This window comes from Elgaria multicarinata, chromosome 5 (assembly GCF_023053635.1).
Source record: "Elgaria multicarinata webbii isolate HBS135686 ecotype San Diego chromosome 5, rElgMul1.1.pri, whole genome shotgun sequence".
Classification (NCBI taxonomy): domain Eukaryota; kingdom Metazoa; phylum Chordata; class Lepidosauria; order Squamata; family Anguidae; genus Elgaria; species Elgaria multicarinata.
The window spans coordinates 96,954,684-96,977,231 of record NC_086175.1 but is presented as its reverse complement, the minus strand read 5'-3'; positions in this window follow the sequence as shown (position 1 = coordinate 96,977,231).

Here is a 22,548-nt window from a genome sequence, read left to right as displayed (position 1 = left end):
GTCTGGCTTTATTTCCTGGAGTATGGACTGGTTTGATCTTCTTGCAGTCCAAGGCACTCTCAGAATTTTCCTCCAACACCACAGTTCAAAAGCATCTATCTTCCTTCGTTCAGATTTCCTTATGGTCCAGCTCTTTCAGCCATAGGTTACTACGGGGAATACCATTGCTTTAACTATGCAGACCTTTGTTGTCAGTGTGGCGTCTCTGCTCTTAACTATTTTATCAAGATTTGTCATTGCTCTCCCCCCAAGAAGTAAACATCTTCTGATTTCCTGGCTGCAGTCAGCGTCTGCAGTAATCTTTGCACCCAGAAATACAAAGTCTGTCACTGCCTCCACATTTTCTCCCTCTATTTGCCAGTTATCAATCAAGCTGGTTGCCATAATCTTGTTTTTTTTTTAGGTTTAACTGCAATCCAGCTTTTGCACTTTCTTCTTACACCTTTGTGATAAGGCTCCTCAGCTCCTCCTCGCTTTCAGCCATCAAAGTGGTGTCATCTGCATATCTGAGATTGTTATTGTTTCTTCCTGCAATTTTAACTCCAGCCTTGGATTCGTCAAGCCCAGCACGTCGCATGATGTGTTTTCTGCATACAAGTTGAATAGGTAAGGTGAGAGTATACAGCCCTGCCATACTCCTTTCCCAATCTTAAACCAGTCCGTTGTTCCGTGGTCTGTTCTTACCGTTGCTACTTGTTCGTTATACAGATTCCTCAGGAGGCAGACAAGATGACTTAGTATCCCCATACCACCAAGAACTTGCCACAGTTTGTTATGATCCACACAGTCAAAGGCTTTAGAATAGTCAATTAAACAGAAATAGATGTTTTTCTGGAACTCCCTGGCTTTCTCCATTATCCAGCGGATATTGGCAATTTGGTCTCTAGTTCCTCTGCCTTTTCTAAACCCAGCTTGTACATCCGGCAATTCTCGCTCCATGAATTGCTGGAGTCTACCTTGCAGGATCTTGAGCATTACCTTGCTGGCATGTGAAATAAGTGCCATTGTCCGATAGTTGGAACATTCTTTAGTGTTTCCCTTTTTTGGTATGGGGATATAAGTTGATTTTTTCCAGTTTGATGGCCATTCTTGTGTTTTCCAAATTTGCTGGCATATGGCATGCATCACCTTGACAGCATCATCTTGCAATATTTTAAACATTTCAGCTGGGATACCGTCGTCTCCTGCTGCCTTGTTATTAGCAATGCTTCTTAAGGCCCATTCAACCTCACTCTTCAGGATGTCTGGCTTTAACTCACTGACCACACCGTCTGAGCTATCCCCGATAGTATTATCCTTCCTATACAGATCTTCTGTATATTCTTGCCACCTTTTCTTGATCTCTTCTGTTTCTTTTAGGTCCTTGCCATCTTTGTTTTTGATCATACCCATTTTTGCCTGGAATTTACCTCCGATGTTTCAAATTTTCTGGTCTCTTGTCCTTCCTATTCTATTGTCTTCTTCCACTTCCGCGCGTTGCTTGTTTAAAAATAATTCCTTATCTCTTCTGGCTAACCTCTGGAATTTTGTATTCAATTGGGCATATCTTCCCCTATCACTGTTGTCTTTTGCTTTCCTTCTTTCTTGGGCTACTTCCAGTGTCTCAGCAGACAGCCATCTTGCCTTCTTGGTTTTCTTTTTCTTTGGGATGTTTTTTGTTGCCACCTCTTGGACAATGTTGCAAACTTCTGTCCATAGTTCTTCCGGGACCCTATCTACTAAATCTAGTCCTAATTGTCCCGAAATCCAGATTCTTTCTTCCTTTCTTTCTTGAAACTCAGGGTTCAAACCAAACATTGCCCATTCACACAGAAAAAACAAACATACAAACTAGTTCAATTAAAAAATCCAATTTTGAATCTGAGTTTCAAAATGGGAATATCTGTGTGCCAATTTAAAATGTATAGAAAATTTGTGAACACATTTTTTACGGTTCATTTTCAATGCTAGTAACTCCAGCTTCTTGAATTTCCAACCATATAAACACAAACATATTCTCAGAAAATGGGAAATGTCTTCATGTTCTAAGACTTTTTGAAGTTTATTTGTTCTATAATCCTACTTAAATTGTGGTGATGTTGGCTAAAATAATTCCCTGGAACTTAAAATCATGTGGATTTTTGGCCTGCCTAAATATAAAGCTGAGTCAGATCCTCAAGAAAACTCTTTTAAGGTTAAGCCCTTAATTAACCAGCCAAATGACTCAGGCCCATCCATCTGTCCCTCATGCAGCTGTTATGATGGAAATAACTGTTTTGGATATCCCCATACTGAAGGCCCTGAATAGCAGTGACATAGCTTTTTCAGGATGAATGAAAGAAGGACATTTGTAGAAATAGGACTGAAACGGAAACTTTCCGTTAACAAAAGGGAGCACCAACCTTAGACACTAGAAAACAAAAAGGCAGCAAAATAAAGTATCTTAATACTCAGTGAAAAAATAGCTCAGTTGCAGAATGAAAGTTGCACCCTATGAACTAGGTTGGTTCTTTGGCAAAAATTCTGGGCCTGGACTGTTAAGGTTCATGTCCCTGTAGTGATCACTTGCAAGAAGTAAATAGTATCAGTTGGCCAAACTCATAATTCATAAGAAAGCTTTTATGACTTTTGTGAAGGAATATTAATTCCGTAATAATAAAAAACAGTTTTAATATTTGCAACTAACATGTAATTAAAATGCTATCCCCACCCCTGAATCACAGGGAAACCTATCTTAATAGACTGAAACTGAAAACAACAGAATAAAATTAATAGGGATAAATGCCAAGTTCTACATCTAGGAAAATGAAACCAAATGCACAGTCACTTGATGGGGGATACTTGGCTCAGCAATACTACAAACAAGAAGGATCTTGGAATTGTTGTAGATCACAAGCTGAATATGAGCCAACAGTGCGATATGACTGCAAGAAAGGCAAATGCTATTTTGGGCTGCATTGGGCTGCTATTTTGGGCTGCAATTTGGAAGTATAGCTTCCAAATTGCGTGAGGTACTGGTTCCTCTCTATTCGGCCTTGGTTAGGCCTCATCTAGAGTATTGTGTCCAGTTCTGGGCACCACAATTCAAGAAGGATGCAGACAAGCTGGAGCGTGTTCAGAGGAGGGCAACCAGGATGATCAGGGGTCAGGAAACAAAGCCCTATGAAGAGAGACTGAAAGAACTGGGCATGTTTAGCCTGGAGAAGAGAAGATTGAGGGGAGACAGGATAGCACTCTTCAAATACTTGAAAGGTTGTCACACAGAGGAGAGCCAGGATCTCTTCTCGATCCTCCCAGAGTGCAGGACACGGAATAACGGGCTCAAGTTAAAGGAAGCTGGATTCCAGCTGGACATCAGGAAAAACTTCCTGACTGTTAGAGCAGTACGACAATGGAATAAGTTACCTAGGGAGGTTGTGGGCTCTCCCACACTAGAGGCATTCAAGAGGCAGCTGGACAACCATCTGTCAGGTATACTTTAGGGTGGATTCCTGCATTTAGCAGGCGGTTGGACTTGATGGCCTTATAGGCCCCTTCCACTATTCTATGATTCTAATATCCGAAGGATCAGAAAATAAAAACCTATCCCTAGATGGGACTCTTATTTTATGTAGATGTAACTGCATTTATAAATCAACAAATACTTAAGCAATATTTTCATAGAATCATAGAATAGCAGAATTGGAAGGGGCCTACAAGGCCATCTTCATTAAGCAGTTGAACCACCATTTCTTTCCTCTGTCTTTTACTACTCACGTATCTGAAGAAAGCCTTTTTATTGCTTTTAGCATCCCTCACTAATTTCAGCTCATTCACAGCTTTAGCCTTCCTGATGCCATTTCGGCACTTCTGCGCCACCTGTCTGTACTCTTCTTTTGTAATCACAGGAGGGAATATAACTGAAGGACAATATAAAAATAATATAAATAAATAAGCAATGTCAATGTTTTACAGAAACCCACAGAATTCCTGGGCTGTCTTTCTCTAAACATTTGAGTTGGAGCAGGGAGGTTTGAAGGACACTAAATAGCAAGAATAATTAACTGTGCTATTGGAACTACCTACCAGTTTCTTGAAAGTTAACACCTGGTTAGCACAAATGGATTTTCAGAGCCCATGTATTATCATGGTGAAAAGACAAATACTCACCTCCCATAATGCAATGGATCAAGGACTTAACAACTTTATCAACATTTGAACAGGTGTTATATCAGCGTGACTTGCAAATGGATACATGGCTATATGGTCTGCTTTTCTTGAAACTTATGCATAACTCTCCCTCCTTTAATAAAAAATGAATGGTATACCTGAAGGAAAAAATGATGATATTCTTATATATGTATTTTTTTTTCTTTTTCACGATTTACGTTTTTGTTCTGTTTGGTTAATATTCACAATAAAAAAGGGGGGAACTGTGCTTTTGGATTTCCTTGCCTGCATTTTGTTTCTAAAGAGTGGCAAAGTGTGGTTATTATTACTGTAATGTGCTCTCTCCCCCCTTGGAGAATACCATATAGAAATCTGTGTTGAAATTAGTATAATTAAAATCTATGTCTATTTTACTTTCCATCACAACATTTTATGGTATTTTCCCACAAGAATTCTCAACTAGAATTTGTCTAGGGAACCAACTTGGACAACATATGTTGCTATCGGTCTAATATTCTGTGATAAAATAATTACCACAAATGATTTCCTGTCAAATCTGCCCTGCCTTCAAATGCAAGTTTCTTGAAGTTATGTACCTCTCTGCTGACTCGACAGCATCTTCTGGAAAAAGAAGCAGTGAGAGGCTGCTGAAGAGGAGACCCATAGTTTCTGTTTCTTTGTGGCGTTTTGAAACGCCTTGCATATTTTTCCATTTCCTTTGCCTTTCTGTGACCTGACTCTTCCTGAATTGTGTGTGATCTTACTGTTAGCTTTTCCCTGATACATTTATGCCACTTGCATTCTGACATGGCTCTTTGTAGCAGCTGACAATTTGCCATCCTCTAATTTCACCCAAAATTGGCTATCTCACTCTTTTCACAAAAAAGTCAGTCCTGCTAATATTATGTCTCAATTTGGGAGAAGGAAGAAGTCATAAAAACTTCCTGACTGAGCAGTACGACAATGGAACCAGTTACCTAGGGAGGTGGTGGGCTCTCCCACACTAGAGGCATTCAAGAGGCAGCTGGACAACCATCTGTCGGGTATGCTTTGAGGTGGATTCCTGCATTGAGCAGGGGGTTGGACTTGATGGCCTTATAGGGCCCTTCCAACTCTACTATTCTATGATTCTATGATATTTTGCAATGCAGGTTGACTGGCACTTTCTGGATTTTATGCCATTTCTTGGTGCTTTTGTACAAGACAACAATTATTTGAGGGATACCATCTGCTTATGTTTCTTCAACAGCAAACCAGGGCTAAATTTTGACTCAGTAAAGAGGAACTTCGTTGACAAGAAAGCAGGCCATCTCTGATCTGCTTCCTCTATTAAAATCTGTTTCCTCTTTTCTGTTGCTTCACCTGGGCTGTCTGGGGAATTGATGGAGAGAAAATGAAGTTTACTTCTATTTACCAGAATACCCTCTTTTTTATTTTTTCCAGTGGTACAAATGTTTGCTATAATGTTCTTGCCTGAAAAGCTTTGCTCCATTAAGGTAGCTTGGTCAGTGTTAAAGCTTCATCACATCTAGTCAAATGTGTGGTTCCTGTCGCTTCTTCTGTAGCTGCTCCCATGTCGCTTCCTGAAAACAAGAAGTAATTAGCCCCATTCAGTCTGATAGGAGAGAGGAGCAACCAGGCTTAATGAGGTTTTTTTGTGGCGCAATAATGGCCAAAGGGGCAGAAGATGGGGAGAGACAGACGACGTCATGTGAGTAATTCACGAGTGCCCAGTAACGAGCATGCAGTAAAATGTTCGTCTGGTGGTGCTTTTAGATGCAGTCACATGAAGATCAAGCCAAGAGGGGTTGGGGAGCCAAACGAAGTATTAACACAAGGCAAAACAGGATCCTCAGTCTGTGACTTAAGATGTGTACCGAATAGCTGTCAAGTGCATGAAAAGTGCATGAAATTTTTACTTGCAAACTTGTAAGGTAGGCCTGTTGTTACTTCTCATGGGAACCAAGTGCTATGTGACGAAGAGCAGCAAGACTATCTGTTCTGTGGTGGTATCATCTGGACCCTCTGAGCCTTAGTTGCTGTGATTGGAGTGACAAAATGCAGGCAGTATCTAACTAGGCCCCAGAAGGCCAAGACCCATCCTGTAAGTTCAACAATGCTCTTGTTTCAGGGAAGGCTGGATCAGCAAACTATTTTTTTGAGGCCTGTTTTTTTTTTAAACTGACCAGTCAATTTCCATCATACCTGGTCATTATAAGAACCAAATCACATTAAGAAATGAGCCCTATTCAGGTGCTTTCTGAGTGCTTAACTTAAGGATGTGAGCAGATCCATTGCCATGTTCATGAACATCTATTCATGGAGGGCAACTTTGTGAAGTATTTACACTACTGTGGGGTAGGATGACCATATGGAAAGGAGCCCAGGGCTCCTATATCTTTAAAAGTTGTACAGCAAAGGGAATTTCAGCAAGTGTCATTTGTATGCATGCAGCATCTGGTGGAATTCCCTCTTCATCACAACAGTTAAAGCTTCAAGAGCCCTGCCCTCTTTTGTATTATCTGTTTATTTGTTGTTGTTCTGTTATAAGTTGTACTGAAAGGCATTTACAAAATATAGATAAATAAAATTTTAAAGTTATGTCTAGTGTTTTCATTATTCAAACACACAGTGCCATTTCTAAACTGCAGAACAACATGAGCATTTTCTCAGGTTGGATATCTTTACATTGTAAGAAGACATGTTGTTTTGAAGAGATGATGCAGTCAACTGTATAATACAAAAAAGGGTGTTGGTAATGGGTCACACTTCTCTGATTTGGATGACTAATAATATGAATGTATACAGCCAGCCGGAAGGGTATTAATTTTGCTAGTGGTTGCTGGTGATTCATTTTCATCCCTCCTTTGTTCTCTAGTTCCTTGAGTTACTTTTCACTAGTCCTTATCTCCTCTACTAACAGCAAGCATGTGTGGATTGTTACGTGATGAGCTTTCATTAGACCCATGTACAAACTTGCACATGTTCTAACGAGACCTACACCCGCTTATAAGGAATCTTTTGACATTGGCAATAGAGCATCTGTGGCTAACAGATGAGCAGGGGGCTGGACTCGATGGCCTTGTAGGCCCCTTCCAGCTCTACTATTCTGATTCTATGATTCTAAGTAAGGCGATTCTTACTCAAGAAATCTACACCATTGAAGAGGATAATGCCACAATGGCACATTTATTGAGGTTGAAACAGATACAAATGCACAAGCTAGTTTTGGGGAAATTAGCTGAGCAAGTGGAGGCTTAGAAGTAGTTTCAATACTGAAAAATAGACTTTCTGAGACTTAAGAGGGTACACACACAGCAGGGGAAAGAGTAGAGGGAATCCTTAAAAGCAATATACCTTTCCTTGGGCTGGAGCCCTTTCCTGTAGACATGAACTGGTGAGCATTGCAACTCCTCGTCTCAGGTGAAGAGGAAAAGAATACAGGGAGCCTTGGATAGGGGAGGCAAAGCACTCACCAATGGCAGCTTGCTCTTGCAAGCAGGATTCGGTAGTATGGCCCTGTGTTTCTGGTAAAAGAGAGAGAGAGCCAGCCCCTTTTCTCTAAAACCTGAGGGTTTTTATATGATCTAAAGAAAAGCAGTGACATCACTGCTCATAAGCACTGGAAGTGATGCTCCTTACTGTGGGAGAGAGACATAACAAAAGAGGGTGATTGGGGATGATGGCGGAAAACATTCTCTTTACAAAACATGACTTTACACAATAATGATTGCTTTAAAGACATGTATTCAGGCTGGAGTTCAGCAACAGGGCTGCATTAGCATGTGCATGACCAGGTATCACTCTTGCCATCCAGCATTCATATTCTGCTTAATTTTACCCCCACCTTTGTCTCTGGGGAATGCATTTGAAGAAGTCTATCAGAAATGATTACTTGATCTATCCTAGTGTGAATGCTCTTAGTCTCATTCCTGCTGCAGGTGGGTTTTTGGCTGCTTCAAAATGGAGTCAGTACTGTTCACAGAAGCTACTTTGTAACAGGATGCAAAATGAGACGAAGCCTAATTGAAAACTATAGAATATCCTTCATATTTTGTCATTATTATGAATTTTTCAGAACCTTAATTCATTTTATATTTTAAAATCTGGATGATAAAAGTTTATGGATTTCTGGATAATGGATCTACAGAAGGACCTACAGCCTCAGCTGTCCATTGAACTCAATGAGGATTATTTCTGAATACCCGGTATTGCATAGGTTTGCACCATCCTTATATTTATTTATATCTCGCCTTTTGCCCAATGCTGGGCCTGAAGGCAGCATTACAAGATTTAAAACATATACATTTAAGACCTATAAATACAAATATACACAAATTAAAAATAAATTAGGTTTGCACTCTTAACCAGGTAACTGATGTTCTTCCCTGAAAATGCTCCATGACTGCATCTCATGAGTTGGTGTATTAGAGGTTGGCTGTGTCTGCAAGTTTTCAGTTTTATCTGAAAGAGATTCTTTGGTGATTTTTCTACATCAGAAATGTAAGAGGGCTATAGCACATTTTACATGACTAAAATGTAGGCTTGATTTCAAGTTCAATAACTGGAGAGAAAGAGACAATGGTCTCAAAAGGTTAGCCAAATTAGACGGCTGATTAGGGTGGCTTCTTGTACATCACCAAAAAAGAGGACAAAGGATGACACAAGTTTGCATAATGTTTGCACCTGCAGATTTATATAGAAAGGTGAACATTTAGAAATAATAAACTATTATTTAAATAGAAATACAACACATCTCATCATATTGGAGAATACTGATGATGTGACTTGTAGTCCTACTCAGTCTGCTATCCAGATGCTGTTGATGGGAAATTTCAAGGCTCCTACACACCTTGTTTTATGATTCTTTGACTTTAAACAAGACTTGGACTTGTAATTCCATCAAATAGAGGACACCTTCAAATAGAGGCCTGTCCTCTATGAGCTTTCCAAAAATAAAGGGCTATCCTCAGTAAAGTAGGACACCCTATGCTGGTGGTCATTTAATGTAGCATCCTGCAATGACATGAGATGTTAACAAGCTCAAGTGTCCCAAACAAATGGGACCATGCGATCCAAAAAACAAGTGTACTCCAATGCAGGTCAGAAAATAATGTCACATCCTAACTTGAAAAATAAATCCCATCACAGTTCTCCTATGAAAGCTGGATCAAACTGAGCAGAGGTGGTGAAATGGTAGCATTGTGGATTTTGCCCAATACACCATAAGCAATTTGTTCTACAGCACTGCACCATGTTGAAGTAAATGAGATGTAGTTTCATAATTATACTTTTTGTAAACTCCTATAAAATGCGCAACTGCCTCACTTTTTTGGTTGTTTTAAAATAGTGTCTCTAGATGTATTGTAGAATGCAGCTAGTACCGTTATTCTTCAGCATAATATTTATCAAGGGTATGCACTAGTTAGATTCTATACAGAGAACTAGTAAGCAGACAGGATCGCTACCCACAGATTTACAAGCTACAGCAGATACAACATATGAGAAAAGCAAGAGGGGAAGGTGAGGAAGATATGTAAATAACAGGGTTAGTTCTCAGAAATGACACCCATTTCACATTCTAAATAGCACATCTTTGTGATTTTACTAAGAGGATGCAGATATCATTATTCATTGAAGAATACCCAGGATATTGCCATAATAATTTTCTTTTTGTTAATATTGTGAGCATAGCACATCTGACTTTCAACACTACTGTGTTAGGCTTATGTTCAATTCAAAAGATGGATCATAAATAAGATTCTGAAGCATTTCTGCAAGTATATTTTTAAATTGATGTTCAGTGACCTCAACATTTCAAATATTTTTCTATTAAACCATGTATTTTGTGCAAAGCAATTATAGGACTGGTCTGTAAACATATAAAATTAAATAATTAACAGTAAGTGTCCATGATGTTCTAGTCATAGGGGGCTTCCCCTTTTTCAGTTGAATTAGCCTTGCTAATGTCAACGGAAGTGATAACTTTAACCACAGGCAATATATGCCTCTGCTGTTGTCAAATTTCTTGTTTCTTGATTCTGTGAATATGAAACCTGCAAACTTTTCAAAGATTCTTCCTACTCCACTATGCACACACATATATTTTATATGCCAGCCTTCCCCAGATAGTGCCCTCCGGATATGTTGACAGCAACTCCCAACTTTCCCAGTGAGGGCACCAGTTTGGGGAAGGCTGATATACATCATGAACATTTAGGAGAGGTTAGAAACATCTTTATTTACCAAGCTGAATCAGAATATGTTTATCAAATGCTCAAAACTAAGTAATCAACTTAACAGTAGTGCAAGGAATTTTACTCTGTGGGTGGGAGGATCAGACACTTGGGGAAGTTGCAGAGTGCACAGCCAGGGGAAGAGTTACGGTGGAGGAAGGTTAGGATCTGCTGGCTGCAGGAGATTCTATAGACAAGCTAGAGCGTGTTCGGAGGAGGGCAACGAGGATGATCAGGGGTCTGGAAACAAAGCCCTATGAGGAGAGACTGAAAGAACTGGGCATGTTTAGCCTGGGGAAGAGAAGAATGAGGGGAGACATGATAGCATTCTTCAAATACTTGAAAGGTTGTCACACAGAGGAGGGCCAGGATCTCTTTTCAATCATCCCAGAATGCAGGACACGGAATAATGGGTGCAAGTTACAGGAAGCCAGATTCCGGCTGGACATCAGGAAAAACTTCCTGACTGTTAGAGCAGTACGACAATGGAACGAATTACCTAGGAAGGTCATGGGCTCTCCCATGCTAGAGGCATTCAAGAGGCAGTTAGACACCCATCTGTAAGGTATGCTTTAAGGTAGTTTCCTGCATTGAGCAGCGGGTTGGACTCGATGGCATTATAGGCCCCTTCCAACTCTACGATTCTATAGAGAGCAGCAGCAGAGATTTTGACTGCTCTTGCCAAGGACTCTGTAGGTGACCAAAAGAACCCTGTGTGACTTCCACACAACACGCTAACCTATGATGGGTTAAATAACCCACTCTGTACACTGTGGTTTAGCAAAGTTGGTTATTTTAACTAAATAAGCCCTCATGGGTTAAAAAAAACCTCTCAGCAGATGACAAGATAACCCATGATGAATTAAATAAGCATCCCATGCAAACTGAAGAGAAATGAATGGAGATTATTCAGCAATAATTCCTGATGGTCTGCAACCATAGCTTCTATCCATCACTATCTCAATACAATACAATTAATCCTTCAAATGTAGCCCTAATGATTAGAAGCCCCAAGAGAATGTACCTGCTTGGATCTTGCATCACTTGTAATATCATATTAGCAGTGAGGGTTGTGAATGTATTCCTGCTATTTTGCCATGTGTAAGGAATTCCAGGCATCCATTATGCAGATGATCTCTGGGTCATCTTCTATTGATCATCGGGTACATTACTGCAGCACACCTTCAGGTCTCAAAAAAAGAATGGGTAAACATCAGAAAGATGCTGCAGAAGACAGTGGTATTATTGCTCATATTGTTCTCTATAATTGTTATTGGTTGTTGTTGTTGTTGTTGTTACATTTATATCCTGCCCTATATCACAGGGATCTCATGGTGGTGTGCAGATAAAATCATACATATAAAATAGAATAAATATACAGTTCTAAAACAAATCAAACCATTAATATGTTAAAACCAATATGAAATTTTAAAACAGTAAAATCCAGTTAAAACAAGACAGTGTGCAGACCGGTGGATTTAGCCATCAAAGGCTTTGTTTAAAAAGCGCCATGTCTTAACCTGGCACTAAAATGAAGCCAGTGCAGGCGCCAGTCAGGCCTCCAGGGAGAGGGCATTCCAGAGCCGGGGTGCCACAACAGAGAAAGCCCTCTCCCACGTCCCACTATAGTATATATGTTGCATTGGTGGGTCACGGAGAAGGGCTCCTCCGACAGATCTCAGGTTTCGGGCAGGCAGATATAGGGAGAGGCGCTCCCTCAAGTATCAAGGTTCCAAGCCATTTAGGGCTTTAAACGTCATTTCCAACACCTTGAATTCCAACCGGAAATGTATTGGCAGCCAGTGCAATTCCATTAAGATCGGTGTTATACGGTCTCTATGAGATTTCCAGTCAGCAATCTAGCTGCTGTATTTTGCACTAGCTGCAACTTCTGAGTCATCTTCAAGGGCATCCCCACGTAGAGTGCATTGCAGTAGTCTAATCGGGAGGTTACCAGTGCATGTATTACTGTGGCTAGGTTATCCCTGTTCAGGAAAGGCTGTCGCTGGCAGATCAGCCAAAGCTGACCCCAAGTAGTCCACCTAGGCCTCCAGTGACAAGGATGGATCTAAGAGTACTCCCAAGCTATGCACCTGCTCCTTCAGAGGGAGTGCAACCCCATCCAAAAGAGGTCGCTTACCCAATTCCCGGACTCGGGAACCACTATCCAACAGAGTTTCCATCTTATCAGGATTCGCTTTGCTCGCCCTCATCCAGCCCATTGCAGCTTCCAGGCACTGGTCTAGCACTTTCACCGCCCCAGCTGACTCTGACAAGAAGAAATTGTTGTTGATGTGTAGTGGCTGAAAAGTCATTGAAGGCTCTATCATTAAAGGAAATATCTGTTCCAGGTTTATTAGTAGTATATTATTGCTGGGTTTACTCCACTTCAACATATATTTTAATTCCTGAAAATATAAAGGCCTAATTAATACTAGTAATCATGCCATTGTAATTGAAACATAGACACTGCCACCAAACCCCAGTTTTATTAGTTACAGCCTTGTCCTACGCACCTTTACTCAGAAGTAATTTCCCACTGTACTTAGTGGATCTAACTCACAAGTAAGACTGGTAAGAATTGGGCTCTGAAATGATTAACTGGTGGGAAGCAGAACACCAACATTTTCCAATCACTCACCAGGCCCCAAAGATCTCTAAGAGTAGAGAGTTGTCACAATGAAGACAGCTATTGCTGGGTACAGTTATTACAACAATAAACCAATTTTAGCTGAATCCCATGTTGATGTATGACTGACATATAGTGTAGACCTCCATGCAACTCTATCACCTCCATTTTCCAACAAAATCCCTTGTTTGGAATCATGACCACCCCCAAATCTCCCTTCATGTGGAAAGTTTACATATGAAAAACAAAGTTTGAAGTTCAGCATCTTCTCTGAGAGTTTGAACTTTCCCCATCTAGAGAGATTTTTAAGTAGACACTTTTTTAAAAAAGTCTCTTATCTTCATTCTGACATAGTACAATCACATGTTGCACTCTAGCACATGTCTACTTAACAAGGCTGGCACAACCATTAGGCCAACTAGGCAGCCACCTAGGGCGCAGACCTCAGAGGGGTGCAGTACTAACCTTTAAGGGTCACAGTTTTATACAAATTAGCTGTGTGGTGTTTTTTTTTAAAAAAACATAAGTTCAAGTTTTGCGCTTTTTATTTTTTCTACAAAATATCTGTTCTTAAAAATCAAAGTTGGCAATTTTGGGGTGTGTGTGTGTAGCTCGCCTTGCCTAGGGTGCAAAATAGTCTGGCACCAGCCCTGCCACTTAACCATTTTAACTGTTTCTTAGTCTTAAGGGTGACATACCATCTCTTGTATTTTCTAGTCTGACGTTTCAATTATATGGACACACATAACTGCTAAATACTTCACTATTTACAATAATTTGAAATGGCAGGGTCCACGCTTCAATATTTCAGCACATAGATAGTTGAAATAATTGGGGACTACAGCACACCAGCATGCAGTTTTCATGCAGGAATACTGCCTTCAGAAGAATGATTTTTTACTCTTCTTTCAGGATAAAAAATAAAACAAATAAACAAAACCAAATTATGTCCCCCTAATTCCCTAGTTTTAAAAATATAGTAAACTAATTTGCAATATATATATATATATATATATATATATATATATATATATATCCATCCAAATATTCTACCTGGCACAGACTGCATAATGATAGGGTTGGTTCTCTGTTCTGTTTTCCTAGAGTTCATTATATCTCCTAACTTCCCCATACTGGGACAACCTGAACAGCAGCTCTTGTTGTATATATCCACGTTTCACTCATGACTACCTTTCCATCCTCCTTTAAGTCCAAACTTTATTCAAATTCATAAAGGAATGCATAACTTATGTATCTACAGTTATGTTTCTCAAATGATGATTTGGGACATTCTAGTAGCTTATGGGAACTGTGAGGAGTTTTCTATGTTATTGACAATAAGTAATGTGGACAATATTCCATAAGGGATTCGAGTGAGCCTAGTTAAATATTAGATATGTGGATAGTTTCAGGTTAGTTTATTTGTATCAACAGCAGGTAATTTCATAGGAACTGGTTATATTTTAATGTTATTGTGAAGATGTGTAGTTTTTAAATAGACTTAATATTGTATTCACGTTTATCAGTATGTTTCAATACTGATAAAAAGCAGTGGTGTAGATCTAGTCCATGCCACCTAAATGGATGCCTTAAGTTCCAAGATGAAAGGTGTAATGTAAGCATAATAAGTAGGGCTGTGCAGACCCCCTCACCTAGGCAGATAGGCAGCTGCAGGATAGGTCAGGTGGGCGGGACCAGCAGCTCACCTTTGCCTCGAATTGGGCCAAAGCAGACCAAAGCGCTTCAGGCCTGGTCCAATCTGTTCCAAACTGCTTTGGTCCAATCTGGGCCTGGTCTAGATTTGGACTGGTGAGCTGAATCTGCCTGCTTTGGTTCAGATTTGGGATTCAGACGTGAGGTGGTGCAGAGCCCTAATAATAAGCATGCCCTAAGTAGCATCCATCTTCCCCAAGGTCTCAGGGGGATGCCTTTCCAGCCATGCCATCTGAAATCCAGAAGCCAGGGCTTGAATTTGGGAGATACAAGCTCTGCATCTGAGCTAAAGCTATTCCTTGACAACATTCCCACTTCCCTCATAAAACTTTATTAAGTGGTTTGCCATAATAATACATGGCATGTTCAAACTTTGCAAAAAGCGACACATGGTACCATTTGTGTGACAGCCATTCACTTCCAATGAATGCATAGTGAGAGGCAGAAATGTAATGTTCATGCCTGAAACATTAATGAGAGCTTTCACTGACCATCTTTATTGCAGTGCTAGTGGCAGCTTCACAGTAGGAAAAATCACTGTCCTCTCCAAATGACAGGTTACATATAGTGAATGACAGTATAAGCTTCTTTAAATCAGTGGGATGGGAACATTCTTTTGCACTGAAGGCTACCCTGGAAGCCTATCATGAGATGAAGGACTATATCCAAATCTGCCCCTTCTTTATTAATATTATTGTGAAGCTTGATAGTATGTTTGGAATTGTGTCAAGCCTTCCATCTGAAACTTCTACCAAGAATCCTGCTATATGCTAATAACTAAAGGTCAATTTAGATTTTCCAAATCTTCTTTATGCATTGTGTCCTCTGAATCTTTCTGCACATTCTTCAATACTCCCTTAATAGTAAAATACCACTTTAAATTTCCCTTGGTTTCAGTATCCCAGCATACTATAACTAGGTGATACAAAATCTTCAGTGTGATATCATGACTATGGAATTTTTGGCATATCAGCCATGAAATCCCCCAATACCATTCAATATCTGAACATTGGTATCTTATTGGTGGAAGTATAAATATCAGAACACTAGTTAATTTGCAGATTCCCGAAGAAAGGAACCTTCAAAGCATTTTCACCCTTATGAGCCCAATCTCTTGCTTTACCTCATAATAAAAAAGTCCTTCATTTATCAACAGATCTGGTGAAGAGTGACTATTCCCATTCTTATCCAATATCCTCCTTATCCAGCTCTGAATGATTCAGAAGATTTTTAAGAAAATCAGCTTGAACGAATAGAAACTTCATTGACGTAAGGAATTGCATAAGGGAAGAACGTTCCAAGTATCTGAGAATGTTTCATTAATGCTTCATTCCCATGTGGTACATATTTCTATTGCTTTTTCTGAATAAGTGCACATTTCCCTCCTTGAACGTTTACAGGAAAAGGAAACATTGCTGATGTTACTAATCTGGGCCTTGACTTTTTCTCCCCCTTAGACAGGACTCCCAACCACGAATCTAACTACGTCACTTGGAAACATGATCGTCTTTCCACTAGTTTGGGAATCTGAAGCATCGGAAAAAGCTTTACCTTCACTCAACACTTCCAGTAGCCTTATAAGGGCATGAGTGCTTGCTGTTGAGCAACAAGTTCTTGTGTGGAATGTTATTTCTGCCTGATGTAAAAATACTGGCACATTTTAGTCAAACAACTAGAAACTTTTAACTGTAATTCAGAGGCTTAAGTTATATAGGCTCCCTCTGTTCTGAAAACAGGCTTAAGATAAACCAGGCACCTGGTAAACCTCTGGGTTTAATAAATAATCTACACCAAGCACAATAATTTGAGGACAGGAATTCGCAAGTACTATATTATGCATTTAAATGATGGTACTTAAGGGGAAAAAAATTATAGAGGTTAGTGGCTGTGTTTTGTCCAACAAATTAATTGAGGTAATCTCATCAATTTAAATTATTGTTTTTGAGCTTGTTATTGAGCTCTGACAGACAGTAAAAGTGAAGAAAAGTGACATGATTCAGCCCACTCCAAAATACAGTTATCTGAAGTGAATGGACACAACTCAGAGGAAAGCAAACATACCTAAAACTTACTGGGACTACTGTGCACTAGAACTGAATTTTTCAAGAACACTTTCCACAGCAATGCCAACTAAAGAACCTTCTTTGTCTGCAACACAATCCCTAAACATCTCAGAGGATTCTGAGGCATGTTCTAGAGTGTAAACTCACCTCACATGGGGCAGTCTTGAGCCTCATTGTCACTATAAATCTTAGGACACACCTAATATTTGTGCTTGTCCAAGTGAGATCAGTAGGGCAGCTATTTGTCAGCAGTACTTTGAATTGAGGAAGCTCTAATAAGCTACTAAGGGCACAATCCTATGCATGTTTAGACAGAAAAAGTATTACATCTTGGAAAGCATAATCTCATTTATTAGGTATTTATTAAAATACTAATTAAAAAGACACCCACCCAAGCTGCTAACAATCCAGCCTAAACTTAAAACTACACATTAAAATACGACTCAAAAATAAAAGAAAACACAGCACAGCAAATCCTTGTAAACAAACTAAATATAGAAACACCATCAAATTGGCCCTTCTCCAATTGCTCTAGAAAAGAGCCATGTCTGTTGCACAATAGAAAGACAGCAAAGGGAGAGCCAATAGGCCATAGCTCAGTGTGACAGAGCACTTGCTTTGCATGCAGAAGGTCCCAGGTTCAATCCCTGGCTTCTCCAGGTAGGTCGTGGAAAGAATCCTGCCAAAAACCCTTGCCATACTCTGCCAGTCAATGTTGATAATACTGGGCTAGATGCACTAATGGTCTGATTCAGTATAAGGTAGCTTCCTATGTTCATAAGTGGGGCTTCCTCAGGAAGGCATTCCATGGCTGTGGCACCATGTTGGAAAAAGGCCTATCCTGTGTGTCCACACTATGTCTGAGATGGCAGAGGGGAAATGACATGGATAAAGACCTCCAACAGAATCACCAGGGGTAGAGAAGACAGTTCTCTATGTGAAGGTGTCCTCTGTTTGAAGAGGTGTCCAGTCAAAGTCAGAGAACCACAAGGAGGGAGAGGGGCCTTGACATTGCCCATCAACAGTTAGCACCTGAACAACAGACTGAGCAGGCACATGGGAAACCTGGTCAATCTGCTCCACTATGATGAGATATATTGTATTTCTATTCATTATCATTATTATTTTTAAATTTGTACCTATACATATACATTTGTATATGCAAATGTTATGTAAATAGGTGTCCTCTTTTTTTGGCAACGCATTTACTTTTTTGGATGATGCGTAAGTGACCACCCTAGCCTCCAATATCAATCTAAATGTTGGCATAGGTACATATGAGTGGAAACAGTCTTTAATGTATCCCCAGAAACTTAGGTCTTGTTGATCAAAACTAGCACTGCAAATTGGGCCCAGGAACAAACTGGTAACCAATGAAGATGATTCACTACTGGAGTATCCACTCTTTGCCTGGCCCCACTTAATACTTTAGCAGTGGCTGCATTCTAAAACAACTGAAGAGTCTGAACATGTATCAAAGACAGCCTGCACTGAGTTCATTGCAATATTGCAGTTGGAATTCTACTAATGCATAAATGACAGTGACCAGCTCTGTCACATCTGAAACTTGCTAAAGAAAGAAAGAAAAGATGCCAACAAAGATTTTAAAAATCCACCTTCAAAAATATAATTTAAAATTTTGCTTTGAAATAAAACACCCCAAAAAAGTAAACAGAAAACCTGGTGACGTTTGAATGTTTATTTCAGTAGGACTTGAATGTGACTGACTGTCTTTGGACTACAACCTATAGATTGTCCCAAGTAGTTTCATTAATGAGGGTTGTGGAATGAATTGGGCTGCCCATCGTTGTAAAGTTAATAGGACTAAATCAGCTTACTGCCAAGTAGTTCAGATGAACTATGTCACAAATCAAGCCGAAAATGTCCTTTCTTATTTATTAGCTCTCTCTTTTTCCTGCTGCTCCCTTGTGATGTTCACATAGCAAAAGAAACCCCCCCCCCCGCTCATTTCTTCAAGGAAGAAAAAGTTGCCCTAAAAATGTCACATTAGGAAAATGAGGATGACAACGATTTAAACGTTCCATTTGTTCTCCATTTGCTAAAGCGGACAGTCTGAATCCGCAACATTGGAGCACCCTCCTTACCGTTTAGGGTGGTTCTCATTTTCTCACTTTCTTTCCCTTACTCCTTTAATTATTTATGTGCTGTAAGTTCAAAGCGGCATATTCCACTTAATCATACAGTGTGGAGCAGTGAGTGTACAGTTCTGGTTCACTGAACTTGGTTAAAGTCTGTGACTAACGGCTGCACCATATGATTCTGTGTGGGTGGTAAACTACCACACATTCTGGTCAGTAAATAGGAAAGTGGGGGAGCAGCGATCACTGTGAATTATTGATTGTTTAAAAGGATGTGTCCTCAGTTTGGAAAACTTGGATTTAAGTTGAAGGGTACCCAGTTCCTGAACACACTTAGCTGGAAGTAAGTATTACTGAGATGAAAAGCAATGACACTAATACCACAGGCACGTCTATCTGACAGGCTCTTTTTAATTCTAAATGTATGTGATGAGTGTCAACGGGACTAATCTACACCAAGCAGGATATAGCGGTATGAAAACGGTATATGGTATGTATCAATGGGCTCCAAAAGTTGTCAGTGCACTTCAATACTGCTATAAAGCAGTAGTGTGGCTCCTGCCTTTTATATACCGCTTTCATAATACTTTCATAGTGCAATATCTTGCTTGGTGTAGATTAGGCCAGGATTGTAGCCTGAAAAACAAGAGGAAGCATCAGTTGGCAGAAGTATATAACGAATTGAAATAGAAACCTAAAGGAACAAACCTCCTGAAAAACTGCCCCATGAGGACTGAGCATGTCCAGTAACCACGGACTGTTGAGTGACAGCTGGAAAATAAAACCAGAATATTTGGGGACAGTATGACCTGCTTGATGAGACTGGCTCTCTGGACCACTGAATAGGAGCATCCCGCAATATTTTATTGCAGGTTCCACATCTTTAATATATAAACCTAACAAAGTAATATGCCACTTACAAACACAGAGGGTCACAGGGACCTAAATGAAAATGTGCATTACATGGCTATAATATAGTTGTATACATTCTTTATAATTATGACATTCTTTATGGAACTACCAGAATCTTACTGGTACCATACAAAGGAAACCAGGTGTGTATATTTTACTGCCATCCAGTCTAAACCTTCATTAACTTTCTTAGAGGGCAATCCTATGCTACTTTGTCAGAAACTGGGGGTCCATGGGATACTCTAATCTAGGGCAGCACTCTAACCCAGGAGAGAGAACTGTGCCAGCTGCCTCTCCGAAGCTGCAAAGGTGACCTCCCACTCTGCACTGGATGCACTGGATGACCGAGTTCAGAGGCTTAGGGCCATCCCCATAGGATGGCACCCTTAGATGTTATTGTTTAAAATTTATATATTAAGTATACCTCCTCCTTTTTATCAGTGACTACGTTGTACTTTCAACAAAAAAACAGGAACTTAGTTCTTTTTTATTGCGTTGATATTCTTGAAAATGTTTTACCAGCGTAATAATAATAATAATAATAATAATAATAATAATAATAATAATAATAATAATAATTTATTTCTTACCCGCCTCTCCACTTGGATCGAATATAAAACACATAAAAACTGATTAAAACATAGTATACATGATTAAAACATCCTTAAAACACCCTAAAAACATTCTAAAATTTCACTGGAAAGGCCTGCCAGAATAGATCAGTCTTTATTGCTTTATTAAATGCTAAAAGACTGTCAATTTGATAAATCTACTCCTAAAGACAGAGTTACCAGCGGGGTTTCCATTCCTTTTTTAAATGCTGTTTTTATGTTCATATATATGGATCTTGACTAATCTTATAATCATTCCAATATAAATCAATATGCAAGGACACTGGACAGTTTTTTATATTAATTAAGCTAGCTAGCTAGTCATAAGCTTAGTAACCAGCCTTTTAATGCAATGATTCCCAAGGCAGAAACTATTAGCCTCTGGTAGTACAAGTAAACAAATTGATGGTAGTACAATGAATATTATCAGAAGAATTGACAAATGTCTTCGTAAATTCTGGTATGACAAATGTAGATTGGAATATAGCTATCCATTGGCTTTTTCCATACTCTGAATATTGCAATGGAGTTTCATCACAAAGATGTATCAAAATGCTTTTTAAAATGTGTGTTTCAAGAGAAAATACGTTTAGAATATTTTTTTTGAAAGAAAATACATCTAGAAATATGCCTTTTGAAAGGAAATGCATTTAAAACTGTATATTTGAATGCAAGTTTTTATATTGTTTTCTTAAATTTCACATTAATGTGTGTGGAATGAGACCACAAACCTGTGAATGAACACATGAAAACAGTGTGGACCAAAAATAGACTCATCCAGCCATCCCAAATGTCTGCACTGCAATACAATTGGCACAAATAGAGGGGGTGCAGAAAAGGGTAGCATTGATGATCAAGGGACTGAAGCAATTCTCCTCTAAGAAGGGTTGCAACAGCTGGGATTGTTTAGCTTGGAGGGGAGGAGGATAAGGGGAGATGTGATAGGAGTGTGTTGAATTGTGGTGTGGAGAGTGTGGATTGGAGGGCGTTTTTTTCCCTCTCTCAAAATTCTAGAGCCTGAAGTAATCCCTCAAAGCTAATTGGTGGGAGATTCAGGACAGATAAAAGGAAGTACTTCTTCACATAGTGCATAAACTACAGAAGTCATTACCACAAGATATAGCAATGGCCACCAAGTTGGAAGCTTTAAAAGGGCTGGGTGGATAAATTCCTGGAGGAGAAGGCTATCAATATGTACTAGTCCTGCTGGCTATATGCTACCTCCACTATCAGAGGCAATAAGCCTATGTATACCAGTTGGTGAGAAACATGGGTGGGAGGGTGCTGTTATGCTCATGTCCTGCTGATGGATTCCTGGTCAACAGCTGATTGGCCACTGTGTGAACAAAAAGCTAGACTAGATGGGCCCTTGGTCTGATTCAGAATGGCTCTTCTTACGTTCTTCGTACATTGTCCACTGAGGAACTGTCTGCTAACTATCTTATCATCTAAGGTTTTTTTTAAAAAACAACCCTATGGTATATTCCTAAACTTACTGTGAATTATTAGTACATCTTTTGCTGTTGTTTAAATGCAAACATACCGTATTTCTTCGATTCTAAGACGCCATCGATTCTAAGGCACACCCCATTTTTAGAGATGTTAATTTGGGGGAAAAAGGGCATCTTAGAATCAAAGAAATACGGTAGTTTGTTTCCTGTCAAAAGCTGCCTGAATTTCCTGTCTGTGTCTTCCCTCCATCTCGGAGTTTTGTTTCTGCTGCAAAGCAAAACCCCACCGCCCTCCCTGCACAAACGCAGGACGAAGCAAGAGCCCTTCTGCCACCCTCCTGCTTCCTCCCCGCTGAGCCCAGGGTCGCGGCAGGAAGGAGCTGCAGGGGCTGCGGGCAGGAGGGGGCCGGCCGAGGGGCAGCCTGAAAGGTTCGGGGGTCCTGAGCACAGAGGGGGAGACGAACCCCGAAAGGCCTCTAGCCGCTCTCCGCTGCATCCAGGGTGGGAAACGCCAGAGTTTGGTTTTGCGCCTAAGAAGGGAGGGAGAAGGGGCGGGGAAGACGCGAATGGCTCCGTTTCCTTTATTGACTCGGAGTGACTTCTGCGCCGCCTCGGGCAAAAGATCCTCCTACGTGCCGCCACCCCCACCCCAAACCCTCATATAGGGGGGCGGATTCAGTCGTTAACCCTCGTTGGAGCTCAGAGG